Raw genomic sequence first — 26,730 nt, 5'->3', positions numbered from 1 at the left:
TAATAATAATAATCTTATAATTTAATTATAATTGATTAGAAATTTAGCAGAATAAAATAAAGATTCTTAAGTATCTTTCAATTCAATTTACGTATATATAAAACGTAATTGCAAAAAATGATACAGTGTCTTTAACATTTTGAATTTCGGAAAAAACTACACAAGCGCTCGTTTATTATTTCGTTGCCTTAAGCATACGGTATAATTCAAAGCATACATTTTCAACATACCCAGTTAAGGGAAAAGCGTGTGTGTGTTTTTCTTACAGCAAAGCCACATCGGGCTATCTGCTGAGCCCAGCGAGGGGAATCGAACCGCTGATTATAGTGTTGTAAATCCGTAGACATACCGCTGTACTTGCGGGGGGAAGAGAAAAAGCAATAATTCCTGTAATTTCTCTGGAACTTCATAAACGTTGAAGTTAACAGATAGTATTTAATTTAAGGCAATTCGTTCCAAATAATTTTTAGTGCAATTTCAGATTGAGCAAAGTATTGAAAAAAGGTATTACTAGAGAATTAGCCCAGTCATCTATGAGTTTTCTTCCTAATTTAAAACGGCTAGAAAAAGCAAAAAAAAAAAAAAAGGAAATATTTGGACGTATTTTCTGATAAACAAATACGTAAATTTTAGTAATTATACTGTAGTTTTTGTTTCAGACGATACGTTATTCATAGCTAATCACTGTTTAGGAAATGAATCTGCTAAACCTTCGCATCCAATGTTAGTTCACTGCAAATATTAACTCTTAGAGCTAACAAAGAATGAAAGACGTTATATTTCTAATCTCGATAAACATACATTTTGTTTAAATGGAATGATAGTACCATAAGCATTACGTTATTACAGAAGGAAAGTAATATATGATGTCAAATGCTTAGTTTGTAACTTTAGGTAATTTATTTCCTTATCTGGAAACTACTGACTCGCTGCTTTCTCTTGTTTCACTTCGTGTTTGTAGAGCCACACATTACATTAGAACCTTCTCTTATTTCTATCTTCCCTAGCCACACATTACATTAGAACCTTCTCTTATATCTATCTTCCCTAGCCACACATATCATTAGGACCTTCTCTTATCTCTATCTTCCCCAGCCACACATATCATTAGAACCTTCTCTTATCTGTATCTTCCCTAGCCACACATTACATTAGAACCTTCTCTTATCTCTATCTTCCCTAGCCACACATTACATTGTAACCTTCTCTTATCTCTATCTTCCCTAGCCACACATTACATTGTAACCTTCTCTTGTCTCTATCTTCCCTAGCCACGTATATCATTAGTACCTTCTCTTATCTATTTTGTTGTTTTTTCTTCACTCAGATTTCCCCCTCATCCCCACTAATTTTTCATACGAGATTAGATTCATAAAATCGATGGTTTAGAATGGTACTGGCACAATTACTTATTTGTCTATGAAATTTGTGAATTTTTATTCAATCAAATCACAAATAATCTACGAAACAGACATATTCTATTTTGTAATTTCTTTCTTCTAAGAACGATTTTTATTTAAGGAATAAAAGTAGAGAAAGTATAAGTAGGAAAGGAATGTCTACATTCTAGATGTGTGGACTGAATGGGCGATGCAGACCAAGAACTCCTTTTGACTTTAATATAATTTGTCTGGTTTGAATCAAGAGATGTGTTATGTAGTTTATCTCCACGGTCGTCAAATACTTATATTTGCTTAAAGGTAATGGATTTTTTTTTTATGTGGCACTTATGACCGTAAAGAAAACTGCCCTTTAATGTTCTGTATTATCTCAGCATATTTCAAAATTAATTCTACTGAACTTTATAGTTTTAGACGGATGCCCCTTGTAGTAGCTGTAGAAACGTACAAGAAGGCGTTTAATACATATTTTCTTAATTTTATTATTACAAAAGATAAAAGTTACGAAGTTTTATATTGCGTAAGATATATCTCTCTATAATAAAATCAATCTTAAAAACTCCACCAGATCAGCACACAACAAAATTCAGAAAGTCGATAAATCCATTTGCAGATATTTTACAGCATACTGAATCATTACGTTCTAGGTTACTAACACTGGTCAACGTTGTCAAAGCCGGATCTTTAATACGTTTTTGTATTTCGTATGTGTTTGTGTGTTTTTCTTATAGCAAAGCCACATAGGGCTATCTGCTCAGCCCACCGAGGGGAATCGAACCCCTGATTTTAGCGTTGTAAATCCGGAGACGTACCGCTGTACTAGCGGGGGGCTTTTGTATTTCGGGAAAACGATTATATTGGACAACTAATCAATTCTAAGAATGTATGTGTGAAAGCAAAACACTATGTAATAATATGTCAACGACACTATCTACCATATCCAGCACCGATTAGGTATTTGACCAATATAAGCCTTTCAAAAAATTCCTTGGTGAGAAATGTTTAAATTATAAATTATAAGAAAATATGCGAAACTCAAATTATGTTATTTTGTGCTCCTAATAAACGATGTTGAAAGTCTGTACTTGGATGAAATTGAACAATATTTTATCTTCAGTCTTTTTTTTACTTCGATACTCTGAGAACGGGAATGATCTCACATGATGAGGTACTGTCATGGCGGCAGGCAGCTAGGAGCCGTTAACAAATTGAATGGCGCCACAGAAATAGACTAGGTTCAAAATAACATACGGCCTGGCATGGCCTAGCGCGTTAAGGCGTGCGCTTCGTAATCTGAGGGTCGCAGGTTCGCGCCCGAGTCGTGCCAAAACATGCTCGCCCTCCCAGCCGTGGGGGCGTTATAATGTGACGGTCAATCTCACTATAAGTTGGTAAAAAAGTAGCCCAAGAGTTGGCGGTGGGCGGTGATGACTAGCTGCCTTCCCTCTAGTCTTACACTGCTAAATTAGGGACGGCTAGCACAGATAGCCCTCGAGTTGCTTTGTGCGAAATTCCAAAACAAACAAACAAACAAGATAACATACTGTGATACCTACGTAAAGGAAATCTTCCAGGAAAATACAACCACGACCTTATAACTGAAATGTAACTAGCGACTCTTGCAGTGGCTTCTACTCTGATAGATATTCGTTTATTGTTCTTCTTAGTAGTTTTAGTTAGTTTACAAGATGTGTTCTCATGATTTAAACTCTCATCCAAAGTAACGGAATATCTCTGTGTCATGAACATATCAACTTTCAGTTTCAGCTCACTCCTCCTTTCTCGCGAACTGTTGAAACAACTCTTCTGTATTTTTAATGAACCTTTAAGAGTACACAAAATGTGTATCAGCGCATTTGCGGTAAAGGGGAAATGTCTTGATACTCCCTCCTAAGTACATAATTTATTTTCAGAAACTCAAGAAGTGTGTTAGAGCTAATCATACAAAAACGTACATGGTTTGTCTTTGCCTAAATCTTGTATTATGTGTTTGAAATTATGTATTAGAATAACACATATATATGTATATATAAATACCAGATTCAGATCATGAAGAATGATAACATGTTTTTTAAATGTATAAGTAACTGTTTTTTATTCCACCTCTTGCGGTTAGAACCAATATCGACAACTGATGATACGCCGTTTTATCAAGGAAGGACTTAGGTCGTTATCACTGTGATAATTTGTGCGATGAAAGAACTTATGACGTGATTGCCAACAGTTTGTTTGTTTGTTTTGGAATTTCCCACAAAGCTACTCGAGGGCTATCTGTGCTAGCCGTCCCTAATTTTGCAGTGTAAGACTAGAGGGAAGGCAGCTAGTCATCACCACCCACCGCCAACTCTTGGGCTACTCTTTTACCAACGAATAGTGGGATTGACCGTCACATTGTAACGCCCCCACGGCTGGGAGGGCGAGCATGTTTGGTGTGACGGGGATTCGAACCCCTCAGATTATGAGTCAAGCGCCCTAACCACCTGGCCATCCCGGGCCCATCACTGAACAGAAAACACAATTTTGTTATATGAATTGTGTATTGTAGCAAAAGTACATTAAATCATTACGTACAGTCTCCCGCTGGTACAACGGTAAGTCTTTAGATTTACAACGCTGAAACTGGGGGTGCGATTCCCCTCGGTAAAGATAGCAGATACACTGATGTGGCTTTGTCATCAGAAAAACACACATTAAGTGCAATTTAATTTCAATATAAGTAACTAAAGATAATTGAAAAGTTTTTAATAAAAACATATGTTAAGTATAATTTGTTTACTTATAATGAAAGCAAACTTTTAGTTTCGAATGTTTTGATTATGCTTAAAATAAACCTACGTTCATAATGAGATATTCGTTGACTTCCAAAACTCTTATTTATATTTTTAATTCTATGTATTGGTATATACGATGCAAGTGCTATTGTTTGGAAAATTTTTAACTTCGAAAATCCACATGTGCATGACTGTCAACAGTGTTTTTATATTTTTTCTAGAAACTCCACTCTTTGAAAAGAGACGAAGAGTGTGGTTCTCTTGTTCTAACACTCATTTAATGGGCAATTTAACATGTTGTTATACCGTTCTAATTACTCACTATAAAACAAGCAGAAATTTAAGTCTTTTAAAATAGCCGAAATGGTAAAAATAATATACATGTTTGCATCTTATTATCTGTGCAAATCAATTGTGAAATTTATCACAGCCATTCCAAATGGTGAACCGACAGACTAAAAAAATGCAGCTGGTCAATAGCACCCACCAACATCTCTTAGGTTATTGTTGTTTCACCACTTATGATAGTTTACCTTATTCTTTATAACGCACTCCTGAACCTGAAGTTCCTATCACATTTTAGCGGTAAAGAGAAGACGCGGACCATAAATCCACGGGTTAACAGTTCATGCATGTTAAATTCTAAGATATGACTCGCCAATTACTGAGAGTAAAGACACGCATTCTTATTTGAAAAGATGCTAATTACATTTCTCAACACGCTAAAATTCGTAAAATGCAAGCTTTCACAGTAATGTAAAAGATGTGAAACTAAACATTGCTACAATGTAAAGATCACACAGAGTGTAAGTGATCTAATACTTTGTAATTGCATTTGTTTAAATATTAGGGAATTACTTCAAGCTGAGAATGAAATATACCACTTATTTAAGATGCACCTGCGTCTCAGAATTCCTTACTTTGAAAAGACCAAACAGGATTGGGCGGGAGTTATTTTCGCCACATGTCTTGTATTCCTTTTTTGTTATTACACTGCTGGGTTCTCAAGGTGACCGTTCATTTGTTATGTTGATGTCTTAATTTACCGAATGAACTTGCTTTGCTGTTTCACTCGTTATGGCTGACGTTTCCTAGGAAACTTCCCTGCGGCGATGGCTATCCTCCTCCTTTCGAAAACAAGATAAAAAAAACCCAACAAACTACCATTTTCCTATGGACTGCATTTTGTGTACACAGTTTTTCAGCCTTAAGGGAAACTCATGGTATTGTTACCGGAATATTCAAAATTAGCAATTCTGGATAAATGCGAAAAATTCAGAAATATTCTAAATTTTGTTTCTAAAACACCAAGTAAATGTAAAATGAATAACATGAACCAATAATGACGTTATATATCTTATCTGAATAAAGAGTATTTCGTTTAATAATTAATAATTCTGTATTTATCTTAGTATCTAATGCTGAAGAAGATAAAATACTTGTGAACCAAAGCAACACCATTTTCAAACCAATGAATTACACGTTTTTACAATCGTCGTAACTGATTGCCTCAATTAAAAGCTAGAAAATACATTTCATTCAACAGAAAGTGTATTTTTTACTATGGGATAATTTCCTTAAGATTAACGTGTCAGTGCCTTAACAGAAATTACACTAATCAACTGGTAACACTTGCTTACAATACATAACTTAATGTTAATGGATCATATTTCAACAGTATTGTTGGCTGGTTTGTTTTTTAATTTCGCCCAAGCTGTATAAGAGCTATCTGCACTAGCCATCCCTAATTTAGCGGTATGTGACTAGAGGGAAGACTTCACGTCCCACAGCTAACTCTTGGGCTACTCTTTCACCAACGAACAGTAGGCTATACCGTTACATTATAACGCCTCCATGGCTGAAAGGGCTAGCATGTTTGGAGTGACGGGGATTCGAACCCACGACACTTATATTACGAGTTGAACGACCTAACCACCTGGCCACACCGGAGTCGTTTCAACAGTAGATTCACTCTGACATTTTACCGTTCTTTAAAAAATAAGACTTTCACAATTAATTTTTAAACATTTATTTCTACTTTATACAAGACTGGTTTTAAAGATAAGTTATGTTTATAAAGACCATATTTTTTATTTTGATTCTCGGAATATTTAAACAATGATAACTTTAATTTATTCATGGTCGAAAGCTTTGGTTTATCTCTGATTTTGTTTGTACTAGACCGAAGCCTTCCTAATCCATCTTCTCTGTTCACCACGAGAATTTCAACTTCGAATTTAACATTATCAGTCGGTAAATTTATCGTTTTCCCATTGGGGCGGCCCGGCATGACCAAGCGTGTTAAGGCGTGCGTCTCATAATCTGAGGGTTGCGGGTTCGCATCCCCGTCGCGCCAAACATGCTCACCCTTTGAGCCGTGGGGGCGTTTTAATGTGACGTTCAATCCCACTATTCGTTAGTAAAAGAGAAGCCCGAGATTTGGCGGTGGGTGGTGATGACTAGCTGCCTTCCCTCTAGTCTTACACTGCTAAATTAGGGACGGCTAGCACAGATAGCCCTCGAGTAGCTTTGTGCGAAATTCAAAAACCAAACCCATTGGGGTATTTTACATTCGAAATACGATTACAGAATAACTTGAATTATTTGAATGGATACGATTATAAGTCTACTTTACGAAGCAGGTAAAAAGGTTTTTCTAAACACCAAATAATTAACAAAGTTACAAAAGAACACTAAAAATAAATTAAAAACCGAATTTCGACTTAATTTTTATCATCAGAATTTACAAAACATAGTTACGTTTGTTTGTTCATGAAGAGTAAAACATAATCTTTCCTCGAAGATAATTCTACAAACTTTGATAACATCCGTTTTCTTTACCCTTTTATTCTTTAAAACCCATTAAAATTGCCACTAAACGTTGTTCCTGTGACCATTGATAAAATATTGTTCTATGACATTGTTTGAAATTTATCGAACTGTCATCAATATAAGAATATTTCAGAAAGTACAAAAAATATAATATAATTACGATTACTAAAGGTAAATTATTAGCACTTTTTTATAAACCAATATTACAGCAGACAGAATACTGTGTAAAAAGTACAAACTAACAATGCAATCTTACTATAGTGTACTTAATAGTTTTACATTTATTAACGATTTTCGAAGCGCATTATCTTTGCTTTGTTTTTCTCTGTCATTAAATGCTCCACTTAGATATCTTGAAAATTAATAAATATTCATGTTGGCTCAGTGGTATTTCAGTGGGCATATAACGCTAAAAATTGGATTTTGATACCCACAGTGGACAGTTTACAAATAGAAATTTGTCCATATTTATGCGTTGCGTAGACACACAAAACGATCAACTTGCGTGAGCAGCGAAATGCAGCTTACTTGCATGAAGATTGGGTTGTCACTTTTGCTATTGAATACACACTGTAAACAATATATATATATATATATTCTCATTTCAGGATATCTATCTATTTTGTCGTACGTAAATTATATGTGCCCCACGCCCTTCACCCTCAGATGCTCAACAGTAAGCCTGCATGCTTACAATCCTGAAAACCGGGTTTCGTTATCGGTATGGGCATAACACAGATAGCCCATTGTATACCTTTGTGCTTAACAACAAAAAAAAAAAAAAATTCTCTGCATTTATATCTTCCTTCTGATTTTATTTGTTAACAGTTTCCTACTTGTTATCATTGTTCTTATTATAAAAATAAATATTGTATTAGAAGTTGGGACAATTAAAGTGAACCTTTAGAAATGTTTTGTTTCATAAGATATTATCCAGTTAGTTGCAGTGTATTTATGTTCACATCTCAAAGTTTACTTTCTCAGGCTTGAAGTCAAGAATGACCGCTTCGCGACTCGTTGCCGCACAAACGCACTCCGCATTTTGGAGTAGTAGAAGTGTTATAAACGTGACTGTCAATATTCACTATGTATTACATTAATCTATCTATAAACCATATTTATTCGTTTCGTCTTGCAGTAGAAGTTCATGCTATGTAATTTATAAATATTGAAAAGAAAAAAAAAACATTACACAACTACTTGTGATTTAAATCACTGTGATAACCGCTTTCCATTAGGGTCTTTTCTACGGGATTTCCTACTTTTTTAAAAAGACACCTAGTGCAGGAGGTTTTAACTATTTGCTGTTGTTTTCTAAACGTTTAAACTTATTTAATTATCAATGTGTTATAGAAATGGAATTTTGACCATGAATGACATCTAATACATATGTGATATAGGAATATACTTCATGTTTCTTCATTTCTTTGTATTAAACAAATCCATTTTTTGTTCTGAAAAATGTTCGAAGAAAGTTTTTCGTTTAACATGTGGTCAAGAAAAGCCCTTGAGTTTGTTTTGTTTCAAATTACCTTTGTTTATTTGTCATTCTCAAAGTTAGGTGATACCTGAGAACATTGCTACATATAACCACGTGATAAAATTAGGGCAATCTTCTTCTCTCTCACTCTCTCTTTTTTTGTTGTTGTTGTTATACAAGTAACATCTAGAATTCGTAGCCTTATCAGCATGTACTGAGAATGACCAATAACATGGTATCGCAGTCGTTTTAGGTCAGTATGAGACTTAGTTTTACATAGAAACCTCTTATTTGATTAATCTAATTCTGAACTATTCTTGGTTCTCTGAAGAAACAATAAAAATAAATAAGTACACATACTGTGTTTTATCTTTTATTTATATTTGATAAATATTGCTTTATAGTATTATACTGTGAGTTCCGTTTAGTTGTTTCTAGATGTTAAACTCAGCTAGTATAAAATCAACACTCATATCTTGTCGAATCTTCTATTTCAGCGGACTTATCGAAATAGCTGTCAACTTTATTCAGTTCATCTGAATATATCACACACACATGGACTAAACAGCACTAAACTAGTGCTCAAGTATAGCTATCTAAATTTTGAATGAGAAATTGAAGCCAGATAGTGACACCCATCTTTGTTTGGGCTTTCTTCAACCTTTTAAATTGTGTAACTGGATTTTTCACACTTTCATAAAGTGCCCACATATGAAAGTGCAAAGATCGTTCAGCTGCATTACGTCTCGAAACCTGAGAATGCGCAGCCCCACAAACTAACCAGTTGACCAATCCCAGCCAATGATGTATAATGATAATTCCTGTTTATAAAAGTATTTTTACCTTTTCTTTTGTAAAAGATTCGATTACATATTTTTTAATTTTTAGTTTTCTTAGAAAAATATACAATAGTATAAAACATATGTGGAAGGATCATATCTACAGATTCAAATGTATTCTCAGTGTTTGAGGCTGCAAGAGTTATTTGTTTTAATTGACGAATTCTTCCGTGTGATTATTTATTTTATTTTTCTACTAAGTGACTTCGAATTTTTCAGCAAACTCATCCACGGATGACCCGATCACATTTTTTTCTCACGACGTTGCAGAATCTCCTCGTTTTCTAGCTCAAATGATAATAAAGTACCTTTAAGGACGTTAATATATCAGAGAAAGCTCGTAAGTGTTTCGAAGATATGTTGGTCATTGAGTTAAAATTGTGGTAACGTAAATTGACAGGAATATTTTCAGAGCTTCTTAAAAAGACCAGAATAAAACATCGGATATGAATTATGTTTTTAAAAAATCTAAGTATTTAATTTGTTTATTTGTTTTTAGAGCAAATCCACTTTTGACTGTCTGCTGTGCCCACCTCGAGGAATTGAATCCTAGATTTAAGTGTTGTAATACCGTAGAGTTGCTGCTGTCCTTCCGGTGAACCATTGAATACCTTATGATTTATTTATATGGTTACTTTTACGGACACAAGATGTCGCTCTATATAAATTCCATGCCTGTGCCTTTCTTTGGTTATACAAAAAAATTAAATGTCGACATGGGAATGTTTTAGCTCTGCACTCGTGTGCTTGACATGTTTTAAAGTAGTTATTTTTGACTTAACATAACAGGTTTATATGAATATTATAGTTTATTCACGTACCATGAAGTTTTATATCCTATTTTGTATCATCCTATAAATCAGTCTTCGTTTAACTTAACCTTTTATTCTAAATGTTAAACCTTAAATTTAGCGGTATTGCTATGATTCCATGATGAATTGAATAAGAGTATATTGAGTTATAAAATTTACAATGAATAACGAGGACTCAAAAACTGTCTAAAAACACTGTGTTCTAAGTGTTAAAAAGTAATAAAAGAGACAGATAGATACGCATGAGTGATAAAACTGTGTACATATATATATATATATATATACATTCGACGCTTAATTATTACTCTTCTCCTCTCAAACATGAAATAAAACTAACCTACCTCCTGAAAGAACATTTCGTGACCTTCAACGTTACTGATGTGCTGTTTAGGTTAATATTGAGGCATTTTGCAGATTTTCAATATTGATTTAAATCTTCCAACAACTATCATTTTCTTATATATGAAGAACAAATAGAATTCTGACCTATAGAAGAGGTCATTAGCTTCTCAAGCTGATAATTATATGGATTAATAAACAAGTTCTTTCATCTAAGCCGATTAGTAACACAAGACCGCTTAGCGGAACCTCTCTCTCTTTCATTTTGTTTATTCCATTACTTAGGGCTCGAGTACAGAGAGTGATCCCGTTAAATCAGATATGTCTGGTTATGGCTTCATTTGTGGTGGCGGTAGAATGCACTGATGCTATAACTCAAACACGCCGTTAGAGGCAGTTCACACCTGTTTTGTACGCGGGCACATGAGTGCATAAGTGAAAATATTTTCGTTAGCAGACGTTTATGGACTTTGTTTTGCTGTTTCTTTAAAGGTGGACCGAATCAGGTTTTCTCTAATAATTTGATTATGTTTGTTTTTGAATTTCGCACAAAGTTCCTTAAGGGCTATCTGCGCCAACAGTCCTTAATATAGCAGTGAAAAATAACAGAGAAGTCATTCCCACTCATCCCAAACTCTTGGGCTACTCTTTTATTAACGTAGTTTATGAACAAAACGTAAAATCTCTGTTTTTTCTTCTCTTTCTTTCCTTCGACAGATTAAAAAAAATTGATTTATTTTGTAGTTTGTAAATAAAAGATAAAACTTTCATCTGTTATTATTGTTTGCTCTGTCTCTTTCTCCCAGTGAGTTAATGGAAAATACAAGTGAAACAAAATTGTGTAACGATACAACTGTACTGTGTTAATAAACCGTACTGCTCAGCCGTGTATACTGCTAATACTTCACAGAAGGAAGATATTTAACCCACAAACAAATACGAATAGTATCTGATGATTATTTACATTTATCGTATTCAGTTACTATCTTTTGAATTTATAAGAACAAAGAGATTTGGACCGAGGATGCGTGTATTTTCTTTTAGCAAAGCCACAACGGGCTACCTGCTAAGTCCACAGAGGGGAATCGAACCCCTGATTTTAACGTTGTAAGTCCGTAGACTTACCGCTGCACCAGAGGGGGACCCGAGGATGTGTCTTAAGACAAGAGAAAATACTTACATATTCAACTATATCAATAATGTATAGGATAACCAGAAATTTATAAATTTGATGTATAAATATATTGGGTTAGAGTCCTAAAAAAGGAGTTGAGAAATAAAGGCAAAACCCTTGACAATTTCCACATTGAGTGATACTCAAGATATATTAAAAGACGGTATACTGAGCCAAGCTCTGACAATAATTCCTAACTGTATGACAATGGTAATCCTAATTAAGACAAACACGACGAAATGTCTCAAGATACGAGAAGGCTATAACCCTTACAGTCAATAAATTTACAAACAACAATTTATAAGCATAATGAAGTGTAACGGATTTACTGTTATATACTTATTTTAATATTTTATGTATATTTCAGTTAAATATATAGTTAAGTGCATGTAAAGTTTATACTGTTAAATCTAAAAGGCAAAATTCCCGCCTGTTCACTAAAGTTGTAGAAGATTCTCGAATGTAAAAGAATCAACAATGCAATTACTATGTATATGAAAACACTAGTGATTGTTGTTAAATGAAATGTCTTGAACCTCGTCTAATATTTATAAAACGACGCTCCAAGAGACAGTATGTATTTTTAGTTTGCTGCAGTTGGCGTACCATGAAGCTAGGAAACTATAACTGTGATTAACACTTATTAATCGAGAAACTTCAGGAACATTTGTGTATTTTAAACATTACAAAGTATGTAACTTCAGCGGATTAACTTCGGACGTTAGTATTTCTACGAATACATTATGTAATCTCAGGTGTTAAAAACTCACGCGTGAAGAGCGAGGAAGCTCTCTCTTAAGTGAGTTGCACCTATATCAACTCGAAATTCATTCGCTCATCGTGAACCAGCGATAGGATATCAAGGAAGTTCCGGATCAGATAGAAGACTCAATATTGTTTATAAGTTTGTAAAAATTTTATATAAAATTAATATTTATACTAACCATTATTACTGATTGTATTATTATTTATATATTAAGATATATTTGTATTAGGAAAGAAAATTGTGTGTATCAATCTTATTAGCAAACATTTTGAATTTCATACATCTCTACATTTAATTAACTTCTAAATTTATATTATGGCTTAACTCAGTTTCAGGCTATTTTGATTTGTAATACACATGATAATGAGCCCACCGCTAGTGAAGCGGTATGTCTACGGATTTACAACGCTAAAATCAGGGGTTCGCTTCCCCTCGGTGGGCTTAGCAGATAGCCCGATGTGGTTTTGCTGTAAGAAAACACACACACACATGATAATAAATCGGAAACTCGTCCGTCCGGGATAATTTGTTTCTTTGTTTGTTTTGAATTTCGCGCACAGCTACTCGAGGACTATCTGCGCTAGCCCTCCCTAATTTAGCAGTGTAAGACTAGAGGGAAGGCAGCTAGTCGTCACCATCCACCGCTAACTGTTGGGCTACTCTTTTACCAACAATTAGTGGGATTGTCGGTCACATTATAACGCCCCAAAGACTGAAAAGGCGAGCATGTTTGGTGCGCCGGGTATTCGAACCCGTGACCCTCGGATTACGAGTTGAACGCCTTAACCCACCTGGCCATGCCTGGCCTCCGTCCTGGATAACTCGTAATTTGTAACAGAAGTGATTTATTTATAAGGAGAACGTACTATATACAGAACAGTGGTCTGTCTTCTTCAAGAACTTTATAAATCGTTAAATACCATCTTAATGTTATATTAGTGCTTATAACAGTAAGCTGGTATCAAGTAACAAGTAACACCTAAACACCTACACGAAGACTTCATTAAAAAAAATCTAAAATAAAGATATCTACTTTGTTAAATATTAAAATGTGAAGATTGCTTTGTTTGTTTTTGAATTTCGAACAAAGCTACTCGAGGGCTATCTGTGCTAGCCGTCCCTAATTTAGCAGTGTAACACTAGAGGGAAGGCAGCTAGTCATCACCACCCACCGTTAACTCTTGGGCTACTCTTTTACCAACGAATAGTGGGATTGACCGTCACATTATATCGTCCCCACGGCTGAAAGGGCGAGCATGTTTGGCGCGACGGGGATGCGAACCCGCAACCCTCAGATTATGAGTCGCACGCCTTAACACGCTTGGCCATTCCGGGCCGTGAAGATTGCAGTTATTCTTATTGTTCTTTATTGCATAATATTCTAAATTAACCTTATTTTAGATTATTTGTTATAAATTAAATGAAATCCCAACCAACATCCTATACTTGATCATTCTGATTATATTTAGAGCATCAAGTTTATGATAGCAACATATAACAAGATCTTAGGAGGCGGTGAAGCCGGCCTGATCCTGCTGGCCTGACCACATTTTCACAACATGTATAGCTATAACATGTGTATAAAACTTGTTTCTTTTAATTCAGTACATTATATAGTGTGTATACAATATTTGATTCAATCTCATAGCATTAATTTTTTAAACGTTTGCTAGGGCACGCTTAGAAACGACACTCTTTGCATTCTGGTAATGTGCTTTTCACATATCGTGTATCACATAGTTTAGCTGTGCCAGTGGCCCGAACACTCAAAAATTGCTTGTTACGGCAATGTATAAAATTATAAAGAGTGAAAATTTAATATACTAAATTATCCTTATTGCTACTTTACATTCTTGATGTAGTTCGTGTTAAGTAAATTTGTATATGTTTAGAATTATGTTATTATTCAATTTCGTTTTCAGTCATCCTATATATATTGTGAACTGTGGTGTCTGTTCGGACGCCCGTCTGTGTGTTTTCTCATAGCAAAGCCACATCGGGCTATCTGCTGAGCCCACCGAGGGGAATCGAACCCCTGATTTTAGCGTTGTACTAGCGGGGAGCCGGACGCCCGTCATCTCCCGTTTACAGCGGTCGCTTCTCGCACTGCGTTTGAAAAGTTGCGCACGTTGACAAAACTCGACATTCCCTTTTGAAATAACGGGAGAAAAGTCATGAATAATGTTGACGTCATATTTTATTTCATAAGCATGATATTCTACATTAAACTGTTAGTAATTAATCACACTGTTATCCGCCTTTCAAATGTGACGTAGCTTTAAAAAACTCTAGATTTACCGTATGTTATAGATGAGCAGCTCTTAGCATGAGTGAAATGTTCAACAGTAAATGTTTCCAGTGGGCATTATAAGTCTTCTCAAAGTCCAGGAAATGATTTAAACTGATAGATTAACTTAAACCTTTCCAGTCACTGGGGGCGGGTACTTTTGTTTGTAAGTTATCGGATAAAATGGACTTTTAGGTATGAAAGTGATAAAGTATTTCCGTCTCAGAGAAGAAGATATACACCAATGAATTGCTAATTTTTATTGAGTATCTTGTTCTAGAAATTTTTGTTTTGAAAATATACGAAAAAGATCTTAGAATATTTTATTAGTCTTAATTCACAAGCTATAAAATATGTCTAAGTTAAGGTGTTTTTTTTTAATCAAGTTGTGTACGTTCCTTCTAGAAAGGATTAATAATGATAACAAATCTTGGGGATTTAACTTTCCAACCTGGATATACAAATTCTATACTGCACCAGTACTGGAGAAATAGTGCGTTTTTGAAACATAGAATAAAAATTAGTTAGCATTCGTATTTAGTAATTATAAAGCATAACTAATTATTCTTACATCATTGTTTAGCCAGTATAGTCATCGCATATGACGGTGATCTCATTGCCAGATAGTATAAGCTCCTGATCACAATAATGATGTTTTATGACACAAAACAACTAGGCTATCTGTGCAACAATGATCTACTTTCTAAATCATATATGGTGCTACTAAGCACACAGGTGATTTATTACTAATTTTACTTTGTTTTGCTTTTAGAATGGAAATACAATATCAGTGGATAACTGTATGTAAAATAAAACGATATTTTCAACATATAATACTAATACAATTGGAAGCACAAACTTATTGTTTCACAAAAAAACGTTATTAGAGTTATGCCTTCTTTACATTCTGTTTTAATTAATTTTTAAGAGTTTTCCACTTGCCCTTTTGAACAAGAGTCAATTTGTTTTCCTCTAAAAATAATAGGCCTACCTATTTGGATTTCTAGAAATGCAAAGTGAAGAAATGTACGATAGAATTGTGGCAAAATGACATAAAGCAGTTGAGCCATTAAAGTCGTATTTCTCGTGTAACGAATTAATAACACAGGAAAAGGGCAGACCACAAATATTCTACGTCACACAAGAGTATCAAAAGGTGAGCACCAGTGCTAGTGCTAATTGTTTTATTTTACTCTGATACTTGTCAGTTGGAAGCATATTATTTATATTTGTTGTTTACTTTCTTAAGTTTTAGATAAAATTATTATTTAAGTTAGTTAAATAATAGTTATTGAAATAGACTCTGTTTAAACTGCTCTTGCTTTGTTTATCTCTTGGGTGCAACTTCCTGCTACCTTAGTTCATATAGTTTAATAACTTTAGGTAAATTTTACGTTTTATTTTTATCTAAGCTAAGACTGTCTTGCATTTAATGATTTCTGATGAGTTTATAAAACCTAATTTGAAATATCGTACAACCAGAAAAGTGGATTTGTTAATTTGTCACTGAATAATAATCTGAGGAACATTCATTGCTTTATGATACTACATTTGAATTGAAAAGTTTTATGTTAACACAAATTTTTTATCAAATGTTGTTTCAAGGAAATTCTCTTCTGCCTTTTAGCATTTTCAATACACAAAAGAAAATCGTGAAGCCATAACAAGATAATTTTTAAAATATATCTTAATTGAAGACTTAAAAACCACTTATATATCAGTTGTAAATATTAACGAGAAGTATTTTGAACATCCACTATCGACATTTTTGTCATCTCCTCAAATTTTGGTTTGTGGGAGCCACATTGAAAGTTACGTGAAGCTGCAACCAGAAAGAACTCAGTAAAATGTGTTAATATGTTGGTAATATTGACAGAATACTTTCGAACAAAAGTTTTTGTTGTTTTGAATTAAGCACAAAGCTACACAATGGGCTATCTGTGCTCTGCCCACCACGGGTATCGAAACCCGGTTTTTCGCGTTATAAATCCGCAGCGCAGACATACCGCTGAGTCACTGCGTGGCTCAAATAAAGGTAAAGAGCATTATGTTTGTATTCTACAGCAAGATAAAGATATAAACGTTGTCATAGTATTACGAAAGTAATTTTTAAGAATGCACACTAACATAAACTGTTAGATGGTTGATAACTGAATACAAAGTTTATGGTCCTTAAGCAGAACAAGCAGCATCACCGCTAGATTCGTTGCTAAACAAACAAATTAATCAGTACTTAGATTACTTCATAAATTGTCTGAAGCATTCCACGTTGGAGTTTCGTTTTACTACTTGCAGAATTATTACTTAACAGAAATATAAAGAACAGGAAGAAAGTAGGTAACTCTTGATGACAAGAAACCGACTTGAAGTAAAAATGTAGTCTAAAGACGGCTGGTATTGAAACTTCAATCAAAATAAAGTACAGAACAACGTTTCAATTTTCTTAGGTCATTTTTAGGTTCTCTTTGTTAACTGAAGATAAAGTAATTCAAGTACTTTGTTTTCAAACAAGGTTTCCAATCGATAGGCTGAGGATAAAAATTGCCTTGATCTTACTCCCTTTTTGAAAGATTTCATGATGCAGAATGCTCAGCTGTGGCTTAAGGAAGAATGTCAGTGTCCGTCAGTAAGTGCTTCCATATTCTGGGCCCGGCATGGCCAGGTGATTACAACGCTCGACTCTCAATCTGAGGGTCTCGAGTTGGAATCTCCGTCCTATCAAGAATGGTCGCGGGCGTTATAATGTTACGGTCAACTGTTAGTTGGTAAAAGAGTTGTCGAAGAGTTGGCGGTAGATGGTGATAACTAGCCATCTTCCCTCTAGTCTTAAACTGCTAAAATAGAAACTGCTAGCGAAGACAGCTCTCGTGTAATTCAAAACAAACCATTCCATATTCTGGTAGCAAAACGTGAGCATAAATTTATACGCTAATAAAGAAAGACATATATTGAGATTCTTATCATATCTTAAAACACTAGAAAAAGGTCGGATAGAAAATACCACTCATTGGAGTTGCAGACATAATACCAGCTGTAATCAAAGACATTGATATTGCGATATTTATAATTAAATGACACAGACAATATTTTCAAATAGCGCAGATCAAAGTACTCACAAATAATGCAAATAGCATATGTTTTAATTTCGGCAAGCTAGAAACTATGTCACCAGAAATAATAAAAAAAATCTTGCAGATTACACGGGTTAAAAGCTCTGCCTAGCATATCTTCGTCTCACATCAAAATAAATCCTCCAATCGGGCATCACTTAGCGGAGTTTGTAGAATAATAAAACAGCTTTCCAACTTAAGGGCTTTAATGACATGCGTTTAGTGTCTGTTAATTCTAGGATCAATACCTTATAAAAGTCTTCATAAAAAATTCCTTTACGTTACGCGCGATGGCGCTCACAATGCTTTTACTGCGAAGTGATTAAGGATTAGTAATCAATATTATTGATTCTCTTTTAGCTTTCAAAAGTCTTGTTTGTTCGTTTGTTTTTGAATTTCGTACAAAGGTACAAAGCTACACGAGGGCTATCTACGCTAGCCGTCCCTAATTTATTGGTGTAAAATTAGATGGAAGACACCTAGTCATCACCACTCACTGCCCACTCTTGGGTTACTCTTTTACCAACGAATAGTGGGATTCACCGTTACATTATAACGCCCCGACAGCTAAAAGGGCGAAACATTTTGGTGTAACGGGGATTTGAACTCGCAACCGTCACATTACGAGTCGAGTGCCTTAACCACCTGACCATGCTGGGCCCTGTTAATATTGTAAGACAAAATAAATAAAGAACTTAACCAAATTAAGCGAATGGCAATTATTTTGAAAAGATAAAATTGTGTAAATGAGGTAATTACAGATGCATCAGATGAAACTAAATTTAGAAAATTAGACTCTAATCCCACAAAAAGAGATCAGGTACAAATATATATTTTTTAAATTATAAAACAAAAATATCAGTAATGATAAAGCGTACAAAGAATTACACCACTGTGTTTACAACGTGATACTTTTTCACGGTTTGCCAAAAATTCAAACGACGTTAATAGGGTCGAATACAGTCAGTTAAAACCAAGAAACTTGCAGTTTTTCTACCTCTTTATTAAAGCATTTGAAAATAATTAATATACGTTTAAGAATAATTTTGCGATAACGAAACTGAAGCGTCGGATTTTTCTGCGATAAAACGAAAAAATTTTCGAAGATTCTGTTAAAGATTCAAGCCATTTTTTAATTTTTTTATTGTTACACTGTATCGTATAATGGGCTGGGCGTTGTCATAAACTCAGCGTTCCCAGACTGAGAATCTGAGATTCATAGTTTCACGTCCTGTTGTTGCAAAAATACGTTCCTCATTTCATGGACGTAGGTGAGCTATAAGATTGACAGTAAAATCTCATTATTCTATTAGACAAAATTAATCTAAAAGATAGTAGTGTAGGGTTATCAATTAATAGCTACCTCTTCCCCTCTATAGCCTGAGTTCAGAATTACGAATGGCAATACGAAGAGAGACCGTGTAGCTTTACGCAGTTTTTTAAAAAATAAACTAAAACGAACAGCATAGCACAATAAAACTGACTCAGTACCATAAACGATTTTAATTCCTCTACACAGATTGTGTATATTAAAGTGTCCACTTAGTTTCTTGATCCTGACGAAGATATACTTACATTTATGTACATAAAAGTAAGAAAATGGTAATTTCGGAAGTATTTTGTCCTGAAAACATACTTTTTGTTTCGAAGCTGCTTTTAAATTTTCAGATACTTTTACATTTTAAAACATAAACAAAAACGCCAGATATCAAGAATAAATGTTTTAGAATTTTCGCGCGAAACTACACAAGGGTTATTTACTTACAGACAACTAGACTTCCGAACTGATAGCGGGAAAGCAGCTAGTCAACAGTAGTCATCGCTAAAGATCTTAACATAAGCCTTAAACGCTGTTAGTTTATTAGATAAAAAAATACAATTTTTTATCTTCATGTTTTTAACTACATTACCATAAAAGAATAACTGAAATATTTTGTAACTTTTAATTAGTGTAATCAACTGTAACTTTAGGCTTATTATACATAAATTTACTCATTTTTGCTTTGTTTTTAACCACTTAAAATCCTTAAAGTTTTAAAATATATAGAAAGAAAATTATTTTGCTTTCCTTTTATTCTGTGTGTTTGTGTTTTATTTATATCAAAGCTACATCGGGTTATCTGCTGTGTCCACCTAGGGGAATATAATCCCTAATTTGTAAATCCTTAGATTTACCTCTGTTTCAGTGGGGGATCTTTCTAATTTTAGGAATCAACGATCACGTTCGTGATGACGAGAAACCACTTGAAGTAAAAAATGTATCTTAAGACGGCTGGTATGGGTATTAAAACTTAATATAATAAAAACTTAAGAGTTTGCAACTATCTTTGTTAACCTGAGATGACCTAAGAAGGTCAAAACGTTGTTCTCTACTTTATTTTAATACCTCTACCAGCTTCTTCAGATACAACAATTGCGTTGTATTTTCAAGTGTTTAACGAAATCTTAAACTTCCATAAAAGTATCCACAAAAACGTAACTTATACGAATCGTCTCCAAATACTGACAGAGCTGTAAGATTCGATGTTTCAAGAGCTAGAATTGCGCGAATCACGTTTCTGCAACGTTAAATATTAACTGCAACGTTATCGTTTTCACGAGTTTCTTTCAGCTGTTGCTTAAGTAAAAGTTTGCTTTCAAAAGACACGTGTTATAAAATATGATCAAATCTCCCTTACATTGCCTTCGAGTCTAAACAGTAAAAAACAACGAATGGCGATTTCTAAGAAATTGTTTTTCATTTAACATGAAAAATTAACCAATAAAAACAACGGTTATGCTGACAGGTTTTTGTCTAACAAAACTCTGGGAAGGAAAGAAGAGAATTATGATTGTATCCACATGCCAAGAAAAGTACATGTAGCTTTGGGATGAAAGTAATTCATTGTCTGCAGAATCATTCTGGAAACTTACCCCTTGTAGTTCGTTCTCAGAATCAGTCTGATAAATTCAATTACATAAGGAGCTGCCGCCCTTTACACGATGTGAAGCAGCTTGAACAGATGCACCTCTTTATGGCTGGTTTCAAAAGCCATTTAATATCCTAATTGAACAAGGACCGAAAGCAAGCCACTTAATGCCCTAATTGAACAAAGTCTGAAATAGGCATTTTTTTTAGTTAGAATTATTTTAGATGGAACTTAGTTTTATTATAGTGGAACGACAGTAACAGCAAAACACATTAATATGAGAAAAAATATATATACATTAACGTTTGTAGACGAACCATGCTTCAAAAAATCTAAGTGTTCTCAGAGGGTAGACTTTCATACACATTAGGATAAAATGTGAAGTATGTAATGTTACACTACAAAACACTGTTTAAAAAATTTAATTGTTTGTGACGTTTTCGTAAACACTTTACTACACTAATTTATTTCATTGCATGTTGTTCGAACCGTTTTAGACATTTGTGATTCTAGCTGTAAGCAGTTTTAATACAGTCAAACAAAACAAGTCCGTTTTGTTTGTTTTTTGCAATGAAACTGACTTTCCGTTACTCTCGTTCTAGGGACCTGAGATGGCCAGGTGGTGAGGGCGTTCGGCCCGCAATCTGAAGGTATTGATTTTAATCCCGTTCTACCAAATATGCTTGTCATTTCAGCCGTGGGCAATATAATTTTCGGTCAATCCCACTTTTCCTTTGTAAAAGATTATCCCAACAGTTAGCGGTGAGTGGTGATCACTAGCTGCCTTCCCTTGAGTCTTTCACTGCTAAATTAAGGACAGCTAACGCAAATAGCCTTGGTGTAGCTTCGCGCGAGAGTCAAAACAAAGAAAGAAAAAAATACTTTCTATGTTCCCTTATTGACTAACGGTAAGACTACGGACTTGTAATGCTAAAATGCAGCGTTCGATTCCTTACTGTACACACGCACACGTATTTCTCTTTCTATTATAATATCTCGCATTATACTGAAGAGCAGCAAATCTTGCCAAAGTTCGCAGAATTACTACATAAACTTTAACTTTCATCTCACTATACTTGTTTATGTGCATTAATTGAGCTTCCTTAACAAGTGAAAAGCTTTAGATGGTTTAGAAACTATAGTGTTTGGACTATTCAATCATTTTTCTAAACTATTTGCACTTGGTTTGGTTTGTTTTCAATTTCGCGCAAAGCTACACAAGGACTATCTGAACTAGCCATTCTTAATTTAGCAATGTAAGACTAGAAAGAAGGCAGCTAGTCATCACTATTCACCGCCAACTTATGGGCTACTCTTTTACCAACGAATAGTGGAATTGACTGTCACATAATAACGCCCCTATGGCTGAAAGGGCGAGTACGTTTTTTGTGACGGGGATTCGAACCTACTACCTACCCTCAAATTACGAGTTGAGTGTCTTAATTACTTGGCCATGTCGGGCCGTGCTTCTTGATTCATTATTCCATCTACATACTTGGTTACTATCTTGTTTTTAACTTAGAAAAAATAAATTAAGGTAATTTACATATTATAAAAAAATCAAAGCGGAGTTGTTGGTTTTTTTTTTGTTTGTTTGTTTGTTTATTATAGCTCGGTACACGATGGGCCAATTCTACTAATTCCTTTAAAATTTCAACCTGGATAACACTTTATACGATATATGAGTAAACAACTAGATGATGAAGTTCAAGGCACAGGAAATAAAAGTTAATTCTTTATGCGTCCTCCAGGCTCATGTAGCCGGTGCTTAACTCTGGGCCCAATGGCATAAACAAATGCAAATGATAAAACATTTCCCATCGATGCAGGCCAGTTTATTACAGGTTAACCCCCAGCTAAAACTTCTTGCTCAAAGACACAGTGACTAAACAAAAGCAACTTTCGAACCTGTAATCTTTTGATTACGAGCTTAAAGCACTAACCACCAATTAGGTCAAGACCTCCTCCAGGTTCAGGTATAAATAATTTTAATTTAGAGTATCTCAGTAAAAGGTGGGAAAGTTAATTGCACCTTCTCCCACCTCCGTAGGCCATTACTTTAAACCGACTGCCCGGTGTGTCAGCCATAAGTTTGTGTGCTTGCAATGCTAGAATCTCCTGGTGACCAAAACGCGTATAACGAATTGTGTAGCTGTGCACTTAAATAAATACATCAACGATTAACCGAAAAACTGATTGGTTGTCAGGGTTATAATACTCCCACAGCAGCAAAATGGAGCATATTGAACAAAATATCGCGACTCTTAACCTTGGTTTCTTAGATATACAACCCGATACCCTAACCATTTGTCATGCTTGGACAGTCAAATTAGTAAACACGAATATTTCTCGACAGCTCATAAGCATGGCACACAGGCTGACAACAGGCCACTTACGTTTGTTGCCACAGATAATGTGTCATCCACACACACACAAAAATATAAGTATGGGAAACGAGCTTTTGGGCAATACAGTGTTTAAAAAAATCTCAGATAAAAACTGCTTTACCGTCAGAGAATGTGCATCATAGAAGCTTCCGGTGGGAACTGAGAGACTGAAAACAAAAACAAACGAACAAACTGTAAATTCTTAATTTTATTTCAACCTCTACTGGGCAACAATGATAGAGCTACGGAGCTTTTAAAGGTATTTCGAAAGGATATAACACTCAATGGTCTTATGATTGCCATGAGATTCTTAAATAATACATTTAAGCTTATTCTTATGTAAAGAATGTAACCGTATATGACACGTTCATAAAATTACACCACATTTAAACCTTTTTTCTTATTTATTTTTTTAGAAATCAAAGGCACTTTCTAAAGCAAGTAATTTTTTGAGAAACAAAATAAAACGTTTTAACTCATTGGAGGATTAAAGAAACTGTTAAGTCACAGTGCCTAATATTGAAATATGTTTTTGAAGCTAATACGCTAAAATTGCCTAAATATTGTGTTTGAACACCGATTTTACACTCTGTTGAGAATACCTCTAGTAATTGAGTGTACAACTCAGCATAACACACAAAATATCTGAGAACTTTTAGGATAATTGCTATCTTAAGAAACTTATCACGAGTGGAAATATTGAATAAAATCCATAAAAAGTATTTTTGTGAAGATAATAGTATTATCTGATAGGCATATGTGCTTAAGAGATGGAATGTTTTGTTTAATTATGAACTTTATTATAGTGTGATTGAAAGTATTGTTTTCAAAGTCTTCACAAGAAAAATACTGACTTTTCTAAACCTTGTAAATACATTTAATGCTAATAGTATAAACTGTATTTGATGTTATAATCAGTAATGATGCAATATTTATCTTAAAGCTTAATATTGTTATTAGGTTGTCATTAGGATGTGAAATTATATTTTTCGAGTGTTGAATAACAGATGTGCTCGTTTTAAAGTTTAACAAGCTAATTAGTTGACTAGAAAAAAAAAAAAAAATTCCCGTACATACTAAGAAAAGCGGATTTATGAGTTGCCAGCAAGTTATAAGTCGTGACTGACGCTGACAAAAAAACACAGTAAGCTGGTCATTGTACTCTCTTGACTGTGGACGGGCAGACTGTGATTTATGTTGACCTCTAAGTTTAAGGCAGGTGTTTGCTGCTGAGTCGATCAAGTAGTTCCTAGGAGACTGGATATGGCCAAGTTGATATTCCGAAAAGGATTCAATTATGTTCAAACCTTAAGAACTGTGATTTTTTGTGCTGTTAAAATTTTTGTTTTACGCATTTAAATTCTACATATAATTTGATAACAGGAAGTACGATATAACCAATCCTATTACCTAACTTATCTCTGATCAAACTCTACGAAACTCAAGTGCACTTGAACGATACTTAACTATACAAACCATAACAGTTACATACAAAAACTATGAACAATATTTACAAATGGTATCCTATCGAGGAAACATTTAACTTCCAAAAGCACCAAAGCTATTTTTCTATTTTGTTTTCTTAAACTATAACTACGTGTGTTATAAAATTTAATGTCAATAAATCCAAATAATATCTTCAATACACATATAGGTTTAATATAACGAAAAACTTAAGATATATTACAGGAACGAAATGTATTGTTATCATAATTAATATTGCTTGACACCAGTAATTCTCATAATACCTGTATCATTATATATGTATATAATTAGAAGTATATCTTCTACTATGGGTGTCAGTCATTACATTTAATCTAATATATTTTTAAACAGTTGTGTTATAAGATGATGAGTAGTTTCTGAAAAATGAAGATTTATATTAACAACAAGAAGAAGAAGAAGTAGAAGTTATTGTAGTTGATCTCTCTCTCACTAGAGGGAGAATGTTAATACTTGCCGAGATCCTGTTAATTAGTCGTGGAACAGTCATCGGCAAAATGCTTCTGAACACTCGCAGCCACATTTACCCTAAGCTTCGGTTTAGGTCTTCGTTGTTTTTGTGGTTTTTTTTCTTTTTTACCTGACATGTCTACCAAAGATTTTACTTTGGTAAGTAAAGATAGTTACAGTGAAAAGTGTGAAAGGCAAAGGGCTGTCAGGCACAAGGGTTTACCTAAACCTCTGCTGTGTATACGAAGGTCGTAGGAGTATTACACTTGTATAGGAATATTCGGAGAGCACATTTACGTAGACAAAGCCCAGTATTGGTATAAATTTTCGCCAATAAACATCTGTTTGACTGAAGTGAAAATTTTCACAAACATGCAGAAAACAACTTGTCTCTAGGAAACAATACTTGATTAAAAATTTATTAATGTTTGCTGTATTTTTATCGTGAAACACAGCTTACTTTAGATATAATGTTATCTAACACTCATCATTAGTGAAACCTAATTGTCTTTCAACAACAAAATAAAAAAATGTGTTATTCTTGTTGATGTTCTATACACTATTCATCATCTTTTCATTGAAACCACAGGTAAAAATATCCATATTTGATACAGGTTTAATTAAAATATGTGTCAAATTGTAACAGGCTTAACTAGAGAAATTGTAGGGTGACAATGGTTCTCAACATAGTCCGTTTTAAGTTGAAAATATATCAATATTGCACACAGATATGGCTGGTGGATAAATTATTTACGTCTTTGATAAACTGAGGTTGAACATACCATTAAGACCAGTCCATCTTCTTCACACGACACGAAAACACATAATTCAAGAGATGTTATTTTATACACCAAATGACAAATGGTTTATTGTAAACCTTTAAGGCATGACAAGATTAATTTAAATACAATACTCACTTCAGCGTTTTGAGATTTGTGTAAGCAATTTCAGTAAAAAAGAACTTTGTGGTAAATCCTGTAAAAAATCATCTAACGTGACTCATATAAAGGCATGGACACCAATTTACAACAACCTTGTGCTTTGAACTGAAAAAGACGATCCAAGGTGTCCTAGCAAATATACACGATAACAGTTCAAAGGGAAATACCTTCTAGTGGGTTATTGGTTGGTCACAAAAGCGTGAATTTAAAAAAAAAAACGATTCCAATGAGTGACTTAAGGTCAAAATTTAATCGAACTTAACCAACTATATAACACAAAATACAGTGCAGTTTGACGCCAAGGAAACGTTCTCGCTGAGCTTCAGTGAAATTCAATACCCCTAAAAACCTGAAGAAATTCCGGTTTCAGTGGTTGGTTTTCACTGAAGTAAAACCTCATTCCTTTGATCGACCATGTATTTCTTTTGCAATGAAGGCCATTTCAAGATTTAGAATAAAACGTGGAATAACACTATTCCAAAGTTTAATGCCACTTCTTTTCGTCTCTATGATATTTCGGTATTGCAACATATATGAATATTATATTTCATAAATTAATATTTTTCATATTTAAGTTTTAATACGTTAACAGCTAACAACACTTCGTTTCATTTTGAATTTGACCATCTTGATGGCGATATGAGAGAATCAGGTGCCATGTAGACCTCCTCCTCTCTCCAGCACTGATGTTTTTTCATGTAGCTAAATCACGCGTAATTGGCCATGTTAT

General features: G+C 34.2%; 1 long non-coding RNA gene across 11 annotated transcripts in view; it reads left to right on the top strand.

Annotated features, from left to right (window-relative positions):
* Nucleotides 1–26,730, top strand: part of LOC143249227 (uncharacterized) — a 70,113-nt gene that overhangs the window by 25,448 nt on the left and 17,935 nt on the right. For 3 of the 11 annotated variants that reach the window (XR_013027653.1, XR_013027654.1, XR_013027646.1), the window contains one exon: nt 9,822–10,049. The exons of 4 other annotated variants lie outside the window; for them this stretch is intronic. This is a non-coding gene — a long non-coding RNA (uncharacterized LOC143249227). 4 more of the 11 variants (XR_013027648.1, XR_013027650.1, XR_013027651.1 and 1 more) reach the window with 4 other exon arrangements.

This window comes from Tachypleus tridentatus, chromosome 4, assembly GCF_004210375.1.
Source record: "Tachypleus tridentatus isolate NWPU-2018 chromosome 4, ASM421037v1, whole genome shotgun sequence".
Taxonomy (NCBI): Eukaryota; Metazoa; Arthropoda; class Merostomata; order Xiphosura; family Limulidae; genus Tachypleus; species Tachypleus tridentatus.
The sequence above is the reverse complement of the archived record's forward strand: the minus strand, read 5'-3'. Positions and strand labels throughout refer to the sequence as shown.